Below are 17,750 nucleotides of genomic sequence, written 5' to 3'. Positions count from 1 at the left end.
GGTGAGTTACAGGGCAGAATGAAGAAATGAGGGCGAAGGAAACGAGAAAGAAAATGGTGTGTTTAATTGGTGACAACAAGTGTTTCCTCTTTCCAAAGTTCACAAAGGGAGGTTAGTCGGGCTGTGGTGAGTGCTCTTTCACGATCACGATGCATAAGGGTGGTCAGACTATCACTATGCTCATAACACTACCCATGGAAGTGCTTATACAACCTCTACGAAAGTCTTATCTTATGTGTGGTGGTAAGGTTTGGTTCTCAGACACTTTCGGCTCCAAAAACAACAATTTTCAAAGGCCACAAATTAAGTTAGTCGGGTTCTCATTGGTGTTTTTTCATGTCCACGGTGCAGAGGTCAAACTACTATTAAGCTCGTAAAACTACCCATGGAAATGCCTCAACAACATCTACGATAGCCTTGTCTAATGTGGGTATGTTCTTAACAAACAGTACTATTTCCTAAGGCTTGAACATAAGAACATAAGTACGTAGGGGTCTGCAAGAGGCCGGTAGGCCTATACGAGGCAGCTCCTTTGAACCTAAGCTCCGGTGTATCTAACCCCACCTAATATCGCTGTCCATTAATTTATCTAATCTATTTTTGAATGTGACAATTGTATTGGCACTCACCACGTGACTGCTAAGCCTATTCCACTCATCCACCACTCTGTTAGTAAACCAATTTTTGCCTATGTCCCTGTTGAATCTGAATCTATCCGGTTTAAACCCATTACTTCGTGTCCTACTCGGCTCTCTTACAAACAAAACCTTATGAAGATCCCCCTTATTAAAGGCCTTCATCTATTTATAAACCTCGTTCATGTCTCCACGCACCTTTCGTCTTTCCAGAGAATTCAAGTTTAACTGTTTGAGTCTTTCCTCGTATGGCAAGTTTTTCAACCCCTGAATCATCTTAGTCATCCTTCTCTGCACCGATTCTAACATTTTGATATCCATTCTAGTATAGTAAGGTGACCAGAGCTGAACCGCATAGTCAAGATGAGGTCTAACTAATGCTAAATTGCCTAAATTGCCTTGCCAAACTATCACAAGCTAGGTTGAAAAAAAACTACCCTTGAAAGTACCTGCAACCCCATAACGAGAGAGAGAGAGAGAGAGAGAGAGAGAGAGAGAGAGAGAGAGAGAATTTTTTTTACATAGATTTACATAGAAAATCAGACCACACAGACCCCATGGTCCAGACTAGGTGGTCTGTCCTTAAACCTAAGTGAATCTACACTAATCAGATGGCTCCAAAATGTTGCTTTTCTACTTTAGTTAATATTAAGTTCAAGGAAGTGACGGTCGAGCTTGTTTTCAAAGGAGTCAATCGTGTTACACTGGACCACTGACGGTGGGAGCTTATTCCATTTTCGCACTACAACGTTGGTGAAGAAATTTTTGGTGCAGTCTGAATTTACTTGTCTACATTTGAGTTTTATGCCATTGTTCCTCGTTCGCAAAGTGTCATCGATCATAAACAATTTTGTTCTGTCTACATTCGTGAAACCATTAAGTATTTTAAAACATTCGATCAATTTTCCTCGGAGGCGACGTTTCTCAAGTAAGAACATGTTAAGGGTGGAAAGCCTTTCTTCGTAGGATTTGTTGCGCAAGGAAGAGATCATTTTTGTTGTCCGACGCTGAACACTTTCTAATTTAGCAATGTCCTTTGCATGGTGAGGCGACCAAAACTGTACCGCATATTCCAAGTGGAGTCTGACTAAACTATTATTATTGAATCAGCGGTCGATGCAGTTTCAATAAATGCGAAGGAGGACACAGTGTATCTGATCCATGCGGGAACCAACGACCTTCAGTCAACCCAATCTCAGGACCTGTTAGCAAAATACCGTCAAGTCATTCGGAAATACAAGACCAAGTCCCCTCACATCATCGTCTCTGGGATTCTACCGAGTCAATACGTTCGCCGGATTTAACAGTAAAGCGTACGGCGTCAACACTAGTCTAAAGCAGTTATGTAACGATGAAGGCGTAGCGTTCACGAATGCGTGGCATCACTTCAATCAGCGCCCAGATTTGTTTTCGGAGGACGGACTCCACCTGAACGAGGTTTGTTCGGCCCGGCTTGGAAGGCTCCTGAACGAGACAGTTGAAAGCTTCTCGAAAAGCTATTAAAAAAACTGCAGGTGAGGGCAAGGCCAAGGCAACCCTTGATCAGCCGAACCTTAGCGTCGATGCGGCTTGCAAGAAACTGTGCAACCAACGACGCCCCTGACAAGCGAACTCATTCAACACGACGCGGCAAAACCAGGAGCCACATTTCCATTTTGTACACAAATGCACGCAGTAGTAGGAGTAGGTAGGAACACACCTACCGAACGGGCGTGAGCTACTCCCGGTGAGGATATATGGGAAGCGAGGAGGGTGCTGAAGCCCTTCAAAGACCCTTCCCATGTCCTCACTAACCGTTTCCCTTTTGTCTCATCAACACCAGAGAGCAGTTCAGTATGCTCTCTAAAGACAGTTCCTCTCTCTTTCTACACCACACTACATTCACACAACACACACACCTTTTCCCAAAATTCAAAATTCAACATGGCGAAAAAAATAACTGCCTCGGAGTCCCCGCCTGGGGGGGACCACAAATTCCCCCAGGGAGGACTCCCCTTCTGGCTGCCGACTTGAGAGGTGTCCTGATAACTCCTCGAACCTCCTCCTTATCAATTTCTGCAACATTCGCGGTCTCCGTTCTAATTTTCATTCTGTGGAACACCATCTCTCCTCCTCTAAATCTCACCTTCTCTTCCTCACCGAAACACAGGTTCTGAGGCTACTGACAGCAACCTGTACTCTATTCCCTCCTACTATCTCTATCCTAAATTTCAATCCAAAGCTGGATGTTGCGCCTACGTGCGCAACGACATCACTTGCTCTCGTGCCCACGACCTTGACTCTTCTGAATTTTCCAACATCTGGCTAAGACTTCACTGTCATTCTATTACCAAATACATCTGTGCTGTTTATCTCTCACCTAACTCTACCAACTATGTAAAACTCTTTGACTATTTGAACTCTAAAGTGGAGCGCATCTTGACCCACTCTCCCCTCGCTGAAATCTCCATCTTGGGAGATTTCAATGTTCACTACCAGCTTTGGCTTCCATCCTCTTTCACTGACCAGCCTGGTGAACAAGCCTACAACTTTACTCTCCTCCACGACCTAGAGCAGTTGGTTCAGCACCCTACTCGTATTCCCGACCGTCTTGGAGACAGGCCCAACATTCTAGACCTCTTCCTTACCTCTATCCTTCTGCTTACTCTGTCAAACTGTTATCTCCGTTGGGCTCCTCCGATCATAACCTTATTTCTGTATCCTGTCCTATCGCTCCTGGACATCCTCTGGACCCGCCGAGGAGGCGATGCTTCTGGCATTTTGCTTCAGTTCGGTGGGACGACCTGAGGATGTACTTTTCCGATTTCCCGTGGAATGATTACTGCTTCCAGGAGAGAGACCCCTCTGTGTGTGCTCTGCGCATCACAAAGGTGATTGTCTCTGGAATGGAGGCATACATTCCACGTACTTTCTCTACTCCTCATGCTAAAAAGCCTTGGTTTAATCATACTTATTCTCGTGCTATTAAAGATAGAGAGGCAGCTCACAAAAGGTTCCAGAGCCTTCGAACTCCCATTAACTTTGATCTATACATTTCAGCCCGGAATCGTGCCAAATCTATTCTCCGACTTACCAAAACTTCTTTTATAAATAAAAAATGTCAACACTTTGCTTCTTCTAATTCTTCCCGTGACTTCTGGCATCTAGCCAAAAATATCTCCTCCAATTTCACTTCTTCCTCTTTTCCTCCTCTCCTTAACCCTGACGGCAGCACTGGCGTCTCATCTGTCTCTAAGGCTGAACTCTTCGCTCAAACTTTCTGTATGAACTCCACCTTGGACGATTCTGGGCATATTCCTCCTACTCATCCCCCCTCTGACTCCTTTATGCCTGTTATTAAGATGCTTAATAATGATGTTTTCTATGCCCTCTCTGGCCTCAACTCTGAGAAGGCTTATGGACCTGATGGAGTGCCTCCTATTGTCCTTAAAAACTGTGCTTCTGTGCTGACACCCTGCCTGGTCAAACTCTTTCGTCTGTCCCTATCAACATATATCTTTCCTTCCTGCTGGAAGTATGCCTTTGTACAGCCTGTGCCTAAGAAGGGTGACCGCTCCAATCCCTCAAACTACCGCCCAATACCTTAACTTTCATGTCTATCTAAAGCTTTTGAATCAATCCTTAACCAGAAGATTCATAAGCACCTTTATACTTCTAACCTTCTATCTGATCGCCAGTATGGGTTCCGCAATGGGCGTTCTACTGGCGATCTTCTTGCTCTCTTAACTGACTCTTGGTCATCCTCTCTTAGCCGTTTCGTTGAAACTTTCTCTGTTGCGCTAGACATATCGAAAGCCTTCGATAGAGTCTGGCACAAATCTTTGCATTCTAAACTGCCCTCTTTCGGATTCTATCCCTCTCTGTTCCTTTATCTCCAGTTTCCTTTCCGGCCGTTCTATCTCTGCGGTGGTAGACGGTCACTGCTCTTCCCCTAAACCTATCAACAGTGGCGTTCCACAGGGCTCTGTCCTATCACCCACTCTCTTCCTGTTATTCATCAATGATCTTCTTTCCATAACAAACTGTCCTGTCCACTCATACGCCGACGACTCCACTCTGCATTATTCAGCTTCTTTCAATAGAAGACCCTCTCAACAAGAAGTACACAACTCCAGGCTGGAGGCTGCAGAACGCTTAACCTCAGACCTTGCTATCATTTCCGATTGGGGCAGAAGGAACCTTGTGTCCTTCAATGCCTCAAAAACTCAATTTCTCCACCTATCAACTCGACACAATCTTCCAAACACCTATCCCTATTCTTCAACAACACTCAGCTGTCTCCTTCTTCAACACTAAACATCCTCGGTCTATCCTTAACTCAAAATCTCAACTGGAAACTTCATATCTCCTCCCTCGCTAAATCAGCTTCTTCGAGGTTGGGCTTTCTGTATCGTCTCCGCCAGTTCTTCTCCCCCGCGCAGTTGCTATCCATATAAAGGGGCCTTGTCCGCCCTCGTATGGAGTATGCACGTGGGGGGCTCCACCCACAGCTCTTCTGGACAGAGTGGAGGCTAGGCTCTCCGTCTCATCAGCTCTCCTCCTCTTACTGATAGTCTTCTACCTCTTAAATTCCGCCGCGATGTTGCCTCTCTTTCTGTCTTCTATCGATATTTCCACGCTGACTGCTCTTCTGAACTTGCTAACTGCATGCCTCCCCCCCTCCCGCGGCCCCGCTGCACACGACTTTCTACTCATGCTCATCCCTATACTGTCTAAACCCTTATGCAAGAGTTAACCAGCATCTTCACTCTTTCATCCCTCACGCTGGTAAACTCTGGAACAATCTTCCTTCATCTGTATTTCCTCCTGCCTACGACTTGAACTCTTTCAAGAGGAGGGTATCAGGACACCTCTCCTCCCGAGTTTAACCTTGCTTTTGGCCGCCTCTTCTGATTCTTTTATGGGAGCAGCGATTAACGGGCTTTTTTTATTGTTTTTTTTGTGCCCTTGAGCTGCCTCCTTTGTTGTAAAAAAAAAAAAGAAAAAAAAAGTCTATTACCCAAAAAGGACGAAGTTAGGGCGTATATTGCAACAGAGAAACCAGATGTGGTAGCCATCACAGAGACTTGGGCCAATTCTGCACATCTAGTATCTGAACTGTCATTTCCCGGGTACGAAAGCTTCCAAAACAATCGAATGCAAAAGAAAGGAGGAGGAGTAATTTGCTACGTAAAAAGTACGCTCCCTGCCATAAAAATAGACAAACAGGACGCAGAGAGTTACGACTCCGTCTATGTGGGAATAACCGCGAATAATAAGAAACTAACACTTGCGACCGTATACAGGCCTCCAAAACAACAGGCAGCCGACGACACTGCCCTGTAAAAAGAGCTTCACTCCTTAACACAAAGCAAAGAAGCAATAATAATTAGGGACTTTAATTGCCCTAACATTGACTGGGGACTGATGACTGGAGATCAAGAGGGTAACAGGCTTATAGAAATGGTGGAGGATTCGTTCCTCACTCAAGTTGTAACTCAACCGACAAGAGAAAACAATCTGCTGGATCTGATATTAGTAAGCGACCCCGACCTCATTCGCGACTGTGAAGTTGGTGAAAAAAATAATGGTTGCGATTACCACTTAATCCGTTTCAATGTCAACATAAGTCACAAACTCGTAGACAATCCGTCAGTGATACCAGACTACAAAAAAGCAAATTTCAACCTAGCCCGGGAGCTGCTTCCTTCTGCAACCTGGGACCAACTTCACCTAACCGACAATACAATCGACAACGTGTGGAACAACTTTAAAGATAAGCTTTTGCAGGTAGAGAAGGCTACAGTGCCTACGAAACCCAGGCGAGCAAATGGTACCGTGGATCCACCGTGGATGAACAGAGAAAAAAAAAGGGCGGCAAAATTAAAAAAAAGGAATTATAACCTAATGAAAGAAAATGACACAGCCGAAGCCCGTACACAGTACCAAAACAGCCTCAGAGCTTGTCGCACCCTTATTCGGAGTAGTAAACGCAACTACGAAAAACAAATATCGCGTGACATCAAGACAAACTCAAAAAAATTCTTCACATACATCAAATCGAAAAAAAAAGTAAAATCCAATATTGGTCCCCTGACAGACGAGACTGGATCTGTAACTCAGGACAGTAAACAGATGGCCAGAATCCTCAACAGTAGCTTCGCATTCGTATTCATAGTCGAGGACATCGAAACCATTCCCGAGAGCCCTGACCCGCCGAGTGAGATCACGACCCTGGAAATTGACACAATATGCGACCAAGAAGTGAAAAAGTATTTGGACAAACTCGACACGAACAAGTCAACAGGACCTGACGGTTTGTCACCACGGTTATTAAAAGAGCTTAAACAACAAATACTTCAGCCACTCACTAACATATTCAACCAGTCTGTTCAATTGAACAAGGTTCCGGTAGACTGGAAGATGGAGAACGTGACACCGATTTTCAAAAAAATGAGACAAAAGCGTCGCATTAAACTACAGGCCCATAAGGTTGACATCAGTGGCAGGAAAAATACTCGAAAAGATTATTAGAGACAAACTTGTCAAGTTTTTAGAACACAATAATGTAATCTCCGACACCCAGCATGGCTTCAGAAACAAGCGCTCCTGCCTAACAAATTTATTAGACTTCTTCCAAGGTATATATAAGAACTGGGATGCCCACATCCCCAGTGATGTTATATACCTGGACTTTCAGAAACCCTTCGACAAGGTACCGCACGAGCGACTCCTTAAGAAACTGCACTCGGCGGACATTGGAGCCAATCTGATCGCGTGGATAAGAGATTGGCTCACCGGCAGAAAACAACGAGTACTACTAAACGGACAGCCTTCCGATTGGCTTCCAGTCACTAGTGGAGTGCCTCAAGGGTCAGTGCTGGGACCCATTATCTTCAGCATATATATTAACGACCTCGAATCAGGACTGAACTCAACAATATCGAAATTTGTTGATGACACCAAGGTGGGTGGAAAGGCCCTCACAAAGACCGACTGCGAAATCATTCAGAAAGACCTCAATCACATTATCGAATGGTCAGAAAAATGGCAAATGTCCTTTAATGTTGACAAATGCAAAGTCATGCACATTGGGTCCAGAAATAGTATCCACACATACATTATGAATGGGAAACCTCTTCAAGCGATGCAGGAGGAAAAGGATCTTGGAGTCACTATCAGCAGTGACCTGAAACACGAGAATCACTGTAAAAAAGCCTACAACAAAGCCAACACTATGCTCGGGTTCATAGCGAGGAACTTCGAGTGTAAAAAGCCAGACGTGATGCTAGCCTTGTATAATTCCATGGTAAGACCGCACCTCGAGTATGCAGTACAGTTTTGGTCTCCTAATTACAGAAAGGACATTGATTTATTATAAAAGACTCAACGACGCGCCACGAAGATGATACCAACCTTAAGGGCTCAACCGTGCGAGGAACGACTCAAGCGACTCAATCTCTTTACATTGGAGAAAAGACGCCTGCGAGGAGATATGATTCAAGTCTTCAAGTATCTGAAAAAAATCAATAACGTCGATTACTCCAAATTCTTTGAACTGCAAACCAACCTAAGAACTACAAATAACGGTTTACCTATTCAGTCTAGTCGATGTAACACAGACATCGGAAGGAGTTTCTTTTCAAACCGAGTCATCCGTCACTGGAACAATCTTCCTTCAGAAGTAGTAAATGCGAATACCATCAACTCCTTCATATATAGAATCGACCGTCACTTCGCTGCGTCAGGAGTGAACTGAATATTGAGGTGCTTTCATCTGCTCCTCAATATCGAGGTGCTTTTCATCTGCTTCTCAATGTCGAGGTGCTTTTCATCTGCTCCTCAATGTCGAGGTGTTTTTCATCTGCTCCTCAATGTCGAGGTGCTTTCATCTGCTCCCCAGGCCCCAAGTGGCTGTCGAGCAGATTAAATCACCAAAGCGGGCAACCTCGTAATAAGCCAATAGGCTTTCTGTTCCCTGCATTTCCATGTTTCCATGTTTCCTCCTCCTCCTCCTCGTCCTCATACTGAACAACAACAGCAGCAGCAATAACAACAAACTAATTCTTCACTAACGCACAATTTCAGTCTCGGTTCAAAGAACTATTCAAACTCACTTTCATTCTCTACTCTTCTGTTTTCGAACACAATTAAAGCGATGCGATCCTAGGACACGAGCCACTGAATCCCTCCTTTCCTTGAGTCTTTCAGCCAACGTGGTGGTGGCGACACGTGACCTGCCTGTGACCGAGACCTGCCTGTGACCGTGACCTGCCTGAGCTGACCAGTTGTGGTGTGTTACTGAGGATGAGCTGAAGTGTCTTGCCGCCGTATTTTTAAACATTTCGTCTCCAAAAAACACATGTATTATAATGCCAGAAGGCTAAGTATGGAATGTACACAGGATCTCAAAAGTAGGTATAAGTATTTAAGTATGGAATGTACATTATGACAAGGCTTTGGGCGTCTAGGGTGTTTCCAGAGGTAGTTTTATGACCCTGGTGGCAGATTGACCTTTCCTCTGTACCATGAACCTAAAATACCACTTTTGAGAACCTGACTGATCTACTTTTGGCCTTTGGAGATATATATGTGAGGCGGAAGCGTCTGAGAAAAACAGATAGTGTTGTGTTGTATTGTCTGGCGTTTGTGTCTCAGGGAAAGAGTATTTGTCATGTGATATATGGTATGTGACGAAGATGAGCACCGAGGGCACGCGTAGCTATAACCGGTATGCCCTCAACTTTACCTTTCATTAATGTGTGTTCGTCAATTTGTTCAGTTCAGTTAGTAATAAATTATATAACGGCAAAATATATAGCTACTACACGTCACCTGAGTTGTTTGTTTTGTTATCAGCGGTTTGTTCCATTTCCCACGTGCGCACTGAATGGGACGGTGTGTGCAAACCGGCGAACATAATTATACTCCCTAGGAACATATGGCACGCTTTGACGGATGTTTAGAAAATTGACCCTTTGCTTTCATCCCCTTTCGGCGCCCCGTTGCATAATTTATTGCCCTTCACTCGTCCCAGGCTGGTGTAATTTTTAAACCTTTCGGGGTGCAGGCACATACATTTAACAATTCTTTCGTAGAATCGGATTGCTTTTCCATGGGTACCTTTGTGACCCCGGTAGTAGTTTAGCTCTTCTTCTGTACCGTGAATCTAAATAAACACTCATTAGAATCTGACTGATCTACTAGTTAATGTGAGGCTGAAGCGCCCCAAGCACATACATTTGACAAGGTTTTCGTAGGACTGGAGGTCATTTCCATGGGTACTTTTATGACCCTGGTGGTAGTTTGATTATTTTTCTGTACTATGAACCTAAAGAAACACTCATTAGAACCTGACTGATAAACTTTTTGACCTTTGTAAATAGTTGACGTGAGGCTGAAGCATCTGCGAGAGCCTTTCGAAACAGATTTACCGAGGCTTCGAGGAGTTTCATAATGGTTGTTACCGCCATCAGCCCCGCGAGGAATACGAGAGTCACTACGTTTATCAAAGAATCAGGGATACGTAAGTCACTACAATTTACATCAAAGAGCAATAAATCATTAAGTCACTACCGTACATCAAAGAGCAATTTAACCCGCACATCAGAATATGGCAATGGCAAGATATATCATTCAGATCATTCAGAAATATACAGCTATAACTCACGTGTCGGGGTCAATTAATCACTTGTGGGTTCTTTGTTGTGTGACCGTTAACCAAACTCTCCCTACGAGGAGCTCTTCACCTCTCTGCTGCGCCCTCCTCTCTGCCCTCAAATCAACCAACCACCAGACAGAGGGAGGAATTCGGCTGACGCGGAAACCCTGCGTCAGCAGTCTGTATCTACCCCTTCCGAGTGTTGACATCGTGGTGCGGCCATCTGGTCTCACTTATACCCATTGATGGGATTCAGCCTGCTCGCACCGGTTCGCAAGAACCTGTTCTTGGAATTTATTTAATCCCGAGAACCGGTTGTTACTGTTAGTTTAAATCAGGGGTTCTTAATTTTTCCCCCATGAACACATACTTATAACTTATTTTGGTAAACCCCTCATATATTTGTTACTGGCTTTTGATAGTCAAAACACGACTAAAACCAGATTTGATGTCGGGTAGAGCCGAACACGGGTTCAAGACCAATGTGGCATCACCGATTCGAACGAGAGCGCCGTTACAAAGGCTACACCGACAGCAACCGCTGCCAGCTCAATTTGTTTACTTGAATTACTTCTCCTCACGGCAACGAGCTGTCATCCGCCTCACCTGTGCCTTCCTGAAGAAGACAGGCCAGCTGTCACGCCTGTGATAACCTCATAGGACTTCCCCAGGACTCATAATGATCTTCAGATCTTCGCGTCCCTGACAACAACAACAACAACAGCAACAACAACATATCTGCAGACACCACTGTAGCTGGTAGGATTTTTTATTCTATTTTTGAGAGGCTGTAGCTATTATTTTATGTAGTCACGCATCACGACATCAGGAATTGTGATCTTAAATATATCAAAATCACTTTGATAACAGTTTGAATATATAAATATGCCATATAGAGTATAGGCATAGAGCCGAGACACAAAATATTTATTGAAAGTAGAATGTGCGTGGATTTAACCATATCAGTATGGTTTGCTTCTAGAGACTGAGATAGTGAGAGAACGTGTTGTCAGCGAGTACTGGAGTGAGAAAACTTGTTCTTAAAAGAATTGAATCCCACCACTGCTTATACCATCTCGCACCACTGCTTTGCAGTAGTCCCCATCTTTACTCTTAGAATCCTCCTATCCACCCTCTACATCGTCCTTATATGTATGTACCACATTACACATCTTGTAATCAGTCATACTCAGCCTTAGCGCACTAATAACCTTTGTCCGCCTTCGGGCGGCAGCAATGAGGATCAACTACTGTAGTGCCGGGACGTAGTATTAAGTATGGGTAAGTAATGTTAAGTTAATGTAAGTAGCATTTAAGTTAATGTAAGAATTATTAGTAACATTGAATTATTATTGCGTGATGCTCACACCCCCGAGACAGACGGACAGACAGACAGACATACATGCTGACGCCTGCAGAAAGTAGGTGATCGGTTCCATACGAGATAATGGGCATAATTTTAACACAAGATAGTAGCTTCTAGTTAGAATTTTTCACCTTGCTATTCAGGGGAACCATTATACCAATATCATGCGACGAGTAAAGTACCGTAGACGGTTGTTGCAAGGTTGAACAAATCAGGGTTCGAATTAAATCTGGGGAGGGATGTGAACCGCGGGCAGCGGCTGCGTAGGTAGCCCCACCCAGCAAACACCAACAGTCACGCATTGGCTCTTCCCCCGGACAGGTGCGTCTCTCTGAGGTGAAGTAATTCCTGTTCATATTATAGATATATTTTCTCATTATTGTATTTGTGCGGTGCAAACACTAACAGTCACGCATTGGCTCTTCCCCCGGACAGGGAAGTGAGTGGAGATAAAGGGTCTGTCACGTGCGTGTCTCGGGTGTGTTCGGTATGATACACGTATTGACTACGTAGGGTGTTTAGTCCACGGAGTAGCAGGGCTGTGCAGTATTTCTCTTTAACGAGGATGTAACCACCTGGTTCGTCCCCTTTGTCTGCTGGTTAGGATATATTTTACTAAGGATTTAGGAGATTGTAAGAAGATTGTTTATGCCCATGTGAGCACCAGTGAACTGTTTTTCGTGCCACGTTTGTGAATAATATCACCCTCGCTAGGTGAAGGAGACTGTAAACCCGTGTAACATCCAAACAAGCCTAACGCCCATTATTGTATTCTGGTGAATGAGTTAAGAGGATCAAGGGATTAATTCGGCCATTATTGACTACTGTAATTAAGTCTTCAACGATACCAAAAGGATATTTTTCTTGCCTGATGTAATCTGAATGAAAATTAGTTCAACGCTACCACAAGTGAAGGAAGAATAAAGGTCTTAAATCAATGATTGTGAATATCTTCTGACCAACTATTTAGGAGAAATAGGGAAAAACAGATCTTCGAGGATTAGGAATCTTGCCCAGGAAAACCCCCTATATAACCGCATTACACTGGTGGCTTATTGCGGTGGGATTTACAGTCGTTGTAACTCACCGAGAGTGTGTATTATTCACGAATCATGTGGAAGATTTCTTTTGTGGGACACAGTCAAATCCCTAGATACTTTGAATTCCCAGGCACTGAAATTAGAATTTTTCGTGCCCCTGGAGCCAAAGCCAGCAATTTTTTTCAAGATGAGCGTCTGAACACAGTCTTGGAATGGGAACATGATCTAACGATCCTTTGGATCGGTAGTAATGACATAAATGTTGATACTAACCCATTAGAAATTTTCAATGACATCAAGGAGATTTACCAAGAAATTAAAACAAACTGCCAGTCTGTAGTGTATATCTGCCAAGTTGAACCTAGAGTCCAGGCTAGAGGTATGTCTGCAGAAAGTTACAAGAAAATTCAATGTGGGATAAATAACAGAATCAAGAGATCACTTAAAACACCTAACATTCATTTTAACAATGTGAGTTTTGTGGAAGAGTTAAGTGGTGATGGTGTGCATTGGGATGGGGCTGGAAGAGTGAGAGTTGAGTCTAAGTTTAAGAAGATAATTAAAGGATTCATTGGGGAAGACGAGGTTGATGAGTGAGGAGTAGTGATCGCTAAGTTGTGGGGGCCTGAAGAATACACTTGTGTCGCAGGTTTATGAGGATCGAACCTCTCCTCAAAACTTACGTAATCTACACCTCACCACAACCAGTCGCGGAAAAATGGATGATCGACCCATACACTCAAGGTGGGGGGCCAGTTCTGGGGAACAAATGGAGGAAACTAACTTCAACCCTTTCAAATCTAGTCCAGTAAAATCGGAGGAGAACGAACATAATCTTAGTACATTGGAACAAGAAGTAGACAGCCTTAAACAGATAGTGGCGCAACAAAATCGAGTACTGCAACGTTTAGGTGATAACTTGCCTACGCCCCCGCGTCAAATGGCGACAACTAAACCCCGCGACATTCCTGTGTTAGAACTACATCAACTGCAGGGACTCAACGCAACCACACAACTCCAGATTTTCTTTGAACTAGTTGAACAATGCAGTGAAATTGATGCAAGGAGAGTACAAATAGCCAAAGGGAGAGTTAGTACCGAGATAGCAGCTCTCATTCATAATCATCAAACCTTGCACAACTGTAATACTTGGGACAGCCTCAAAGGGCTCCTTAACAACCAATTCAGTAAGGAAGTTCTCTTTGATAGAGCATGGCAAGACACCGACTCGGGACGTTATGAGTGGTCGGAAGCACCACAGGCTTTTGTTAATAATTTCATCTGTCGCTATGCAATCCTAGAAACACGATTTGCCAAAGAAAAGCTCCCTAATCGGGACAAAACGATCAAAAGAAGATTATGGCAAGGTCTTCCTCAAGAAGCCAGGGTCAGACTAGAAGGATTCCTGGATGAGGATTATCCACTAAATAAATTTGTCGACAGGGTAGAACATGAAAGACAGTGGCTCGAGGCTACTCATACACTTGCCCTAGGTAGAGTTAAACCAGACCAAAAACACTATCCACTCAAACAGGACCCCCAACCCGAAGCTCACACCGTAAGTCCTAAGGATCTGTCACAATCAAATGCTACATCCAGAGAATCCTCAGAAGTCGATGAAATAAAGAAAAAGATCAAGGATTTAACAGAGCAACTTGGGAAATTACAAGCTTCCTCACGCCAACCCCAAAATGAGCGCTACTGCTCACACTGCCGTTCTCATACCCATAATCTGAGAGAGTGTTGGAGGAAACCTGCTAGAGGCTCCTGCTTTGATTGTAGACAATATGGTTGTTGGCGAGGAAACAAATCTTGCCCAGGAAAACCCAAGACAACATGTCTAGCTCAAGCTCATACCTCACCAACTATCAGCCTAGCTGTTAATAACCAAATCATGAGAGCAGTAGTTGATACTGGTAGTTGTTACACCCTCATCAAGGAAACAACAGTCAATAAACTGGGGAGTGAAATAAATAAAAGACGTGCCCTTCCTAACTTACAAGGAGTCACTGGCTCACCATTGAGAATTCTTGGCATGGTTTGCTAGAAATTGGAGTTGGAAAAGATCATATGCATAAACAATGGTCTCCAGTAGTTCCAAACAATTACCTGGATGCAGATCTATTATTAGGTACTGATGTTCTATCCAGAGCAACGTTGACGTGGAACGGAAACAGAAACACCATGGTGTGGGGAAATGCTCCCTATGTTATCAATCACATCAAAAGACAAAGAGGGAAAGTAGAAAGAGTTAGAACAGCCCCACTCACCCTAGATCAAAATGACCAATTAAAGGACATCCGACTTACCAAACCTATAAGGATAGAACCTTACCAAACACAGTTCTTACCTATCCCAGTACCAAAGAAGCCAGGAGAGACTTTGCTAGTTCATTCTCAGCCCAAAATAAATCCTGACAGCTTGCCATTTCTCACTAAAGTAGATGAAAACTGTAATATTTATTTGCCTTTTATGAACGACACAAAGGGGTCAAGGAAGTTAACCAAGGAACTTTACTTGGAACATCTGAAAGCCTTAATTTTGAAACTGTTAATGCCATCCAAACACCATCTGAAAGTCCTCTACTTGAAATTCACAATGATTTACTACCCAACAATGATCAAGTACCACCTAAAGAAGATAGTAGTAGGACAGATCGTCTCACTGAGTTAATAAGACAACAACAATGGAATCACTTGACTCGAGAGCAAAAAGCAGAAATGAAATCAGCCATCCTAGACAATCATGAATTATTCATCCTAGACAAAAGTGAATTAGGCTTAATGAAAGGACCTCCAGCAAAATTAACGTAGCCGATCCCCAACCCAGCCGTGGTCCTAGATATCGTTACCCTGAGGAGGCAAAAAGCTTAATAGCGGAGATGCTACAAGACATGGAAGACAGACAAATCATAGAAAAGTCGACATCCGCTTGGCTTTCACCCATAGTGTTGGTCAATAAACCGGACGGGAGTAAAAGAATGCGTTTGGATTACCGTCACGTGAATAAACATCTCGCCACAGATATTCATCCTTTACCGAGGTTAGAGGAGCTAGTAGACCAAGCAGCTGGTCATGATTTCTATGCAAACCTTGACATGCGCGAAGCCTACTTTCAAATCCTCCTGGATGAGGATAGCAGAGACCTTACAGCCTTTAGTGATGGGGTAACCTTATATCGATTCAGGAGACTTCCTTTGGACTCAGTTGCTCCCAGCCATCTTCACACGTCATATGGCTGTTCTTCTATCACCATTGTTAAAGGAGGGTTGGATTAAGAATTACTTGGACGACCTCATAATTTGGGCCCCCGATTTTTCTTCACTTACTCAAAGACTGAGAAAGACCTTCACTGTACTTAAGGAAAATGGTATTAAACTAAATCTGAGCAAATGTGAAATAGCTAAAAATGAAGTTACTTTCCTTGGTTATAGGATATCTAAAGAGGGCAGTCAGCCAGACCCAAAGAATGTAGAAGCAGTTCTTGAAATGAAACCACCTACTAAAGTAAAGGAAGTTAGAGATTCTTGGGTATGACGGGGTTTTACAGGAAACATATCCCTAACTATGCAAAGATTGCCACGCCCCTAACTAATCTCACCAGAAAACCCAACCTTTTAAATGGACTGAACAGTGTCAAACTGCTTTGAAACACTAAAGGAATACCTCGCTAAGGCCCCTGTTCTTGTGAGAGCCCAACCTCACCAACCATTCATTGTTACCACCGATGCTAGCAAGACCCACGTAGGAGGGGTCCTAAGTCAAGCTCAAAGTGATGGCGAGGCTAAACCTCTTGGTTATTTCTCTAAGAAATTAAACTCAACTGAAAACAGGTATCCCGCAACTGATAAAGAAGCACTAGCAGTAGTATTAGCTTGTCGCCACTTCCATCATTATTTATGGGGTACTAGATTTACCATCCTAACTGACCACCAACCCTTCACTTGTATATTCAAGAGGAAAACAAAATCAGCTAGAATGAATCGCTGGATAATGGAAATGAGGGAATACCACTATGAAATAAAGTATGTTCAGGGAAAGTACAATTACGTGGCAGACCAACTCTCACGACCAGTCAGAATAGTCCAACGTTGTCCAACCACCACTATCCTAGGTCTCACTTCCCAAGAATTTATAAAATGCCAGAGAGAAGAAGTGAAGTGGAGAGAAATGATTGAGTATCTAGAAGGAGGTTCAATCCCAACAAAGAAATATCACAAAACCATCTTGGAGCAATTCACCCTCAAAGATGGGATTCTTTACTATGTAAAGGAAGCAACGGATGGCAGTATACAATATACATTGGTAGTCCCTCATAATCTGAAACCGAAAGCTTTATCCCAAGCACATAACATGTCTGGTCATCTCGGACAAAAGAAAACCATAAAGAAGGCTGAAGAATTGTTCTACTGGTGCAATCTGAAGGTTGAGGTTTCTAACTATGTAAAACAATGTGTAACTTGTCAGAGATTCAAGGGACAAGCAGGGTTACAACAACCGTTCCAAGAATTACCTTCAGTAGGAAAACCATTAGAGAGAGTAGGAATTGACCTGACTGACATGATCGCAGGAAGTCAAGGTTACAGATATGTACTTAGTGTTGTAGATCATTTCAGTAGGTATGTAAAGTTTTACCCATTAAGAACCAAACACACCCAAGGGATTATTGAGGCACTAGCACAGTACGTGACAGACTTTGGAGCGCCACACAGCATTGTCCTTGACAACGGAGGCGAATTCACATCCCAGGCCTTCCAGCAGTTTTGCCAGCAACACCTCATCACGCTCTACTACACGACACCTTACCATCCCCAGGGGAACGCGATCACCGAAAGACTCCATCGCACCCTCAAAACCATCTTGGCCACACTTTGCCAAGGTCACCCTCTTCGATGGCCCAGGTTACTGCAAACGTGTCAAGCCACGATGAACGCTGCTGTTCACACCAGTACCGCGCAACAACCCTACTTTGCGTTCTTTTCGAGACCTGCACCAAGGATGGTGGGTATCAGATTACCTACTATAACCGGTGAAGAGGACGATATTGACATCGCTCGCCGTGTTATTCGG

At 43.7% G+C, this 17,750-nt stretch overlaps 1 protein-coding gene across 1 annotated transcript in view; it reads right to left on the bottom strand.

The window, feature by feature from the left end:
• LOC126991324 (uncharacterized) overlaps positions 1-17,750 on the bottom strand; it is a 48,953-nt gene that overhangs the window by 6,377 nt on the left and 24,826 nt on the right. The gene's annotated exons all lie outside the window — the stretch shown is intronic.

This window comes from Eriocheir sinensis, unplaced genomic scaffold (genome assembly GCF_024679095.1).
Source record: "Eriocheir sinensis breed Jianghai 21 unplaced genomic scaffold, ASM2467909v1 Scaffold26, whole genome shotgun sequence".
NCBI lineage: Eukaryota > Metazoa > Arthropoda > Malacostraca > Decapoda > Varunidae > Eriocheir > Eriocheir sinensis.
This window is presented reverse-complemented; position numbering and strand designations above follow the sequence as displayed.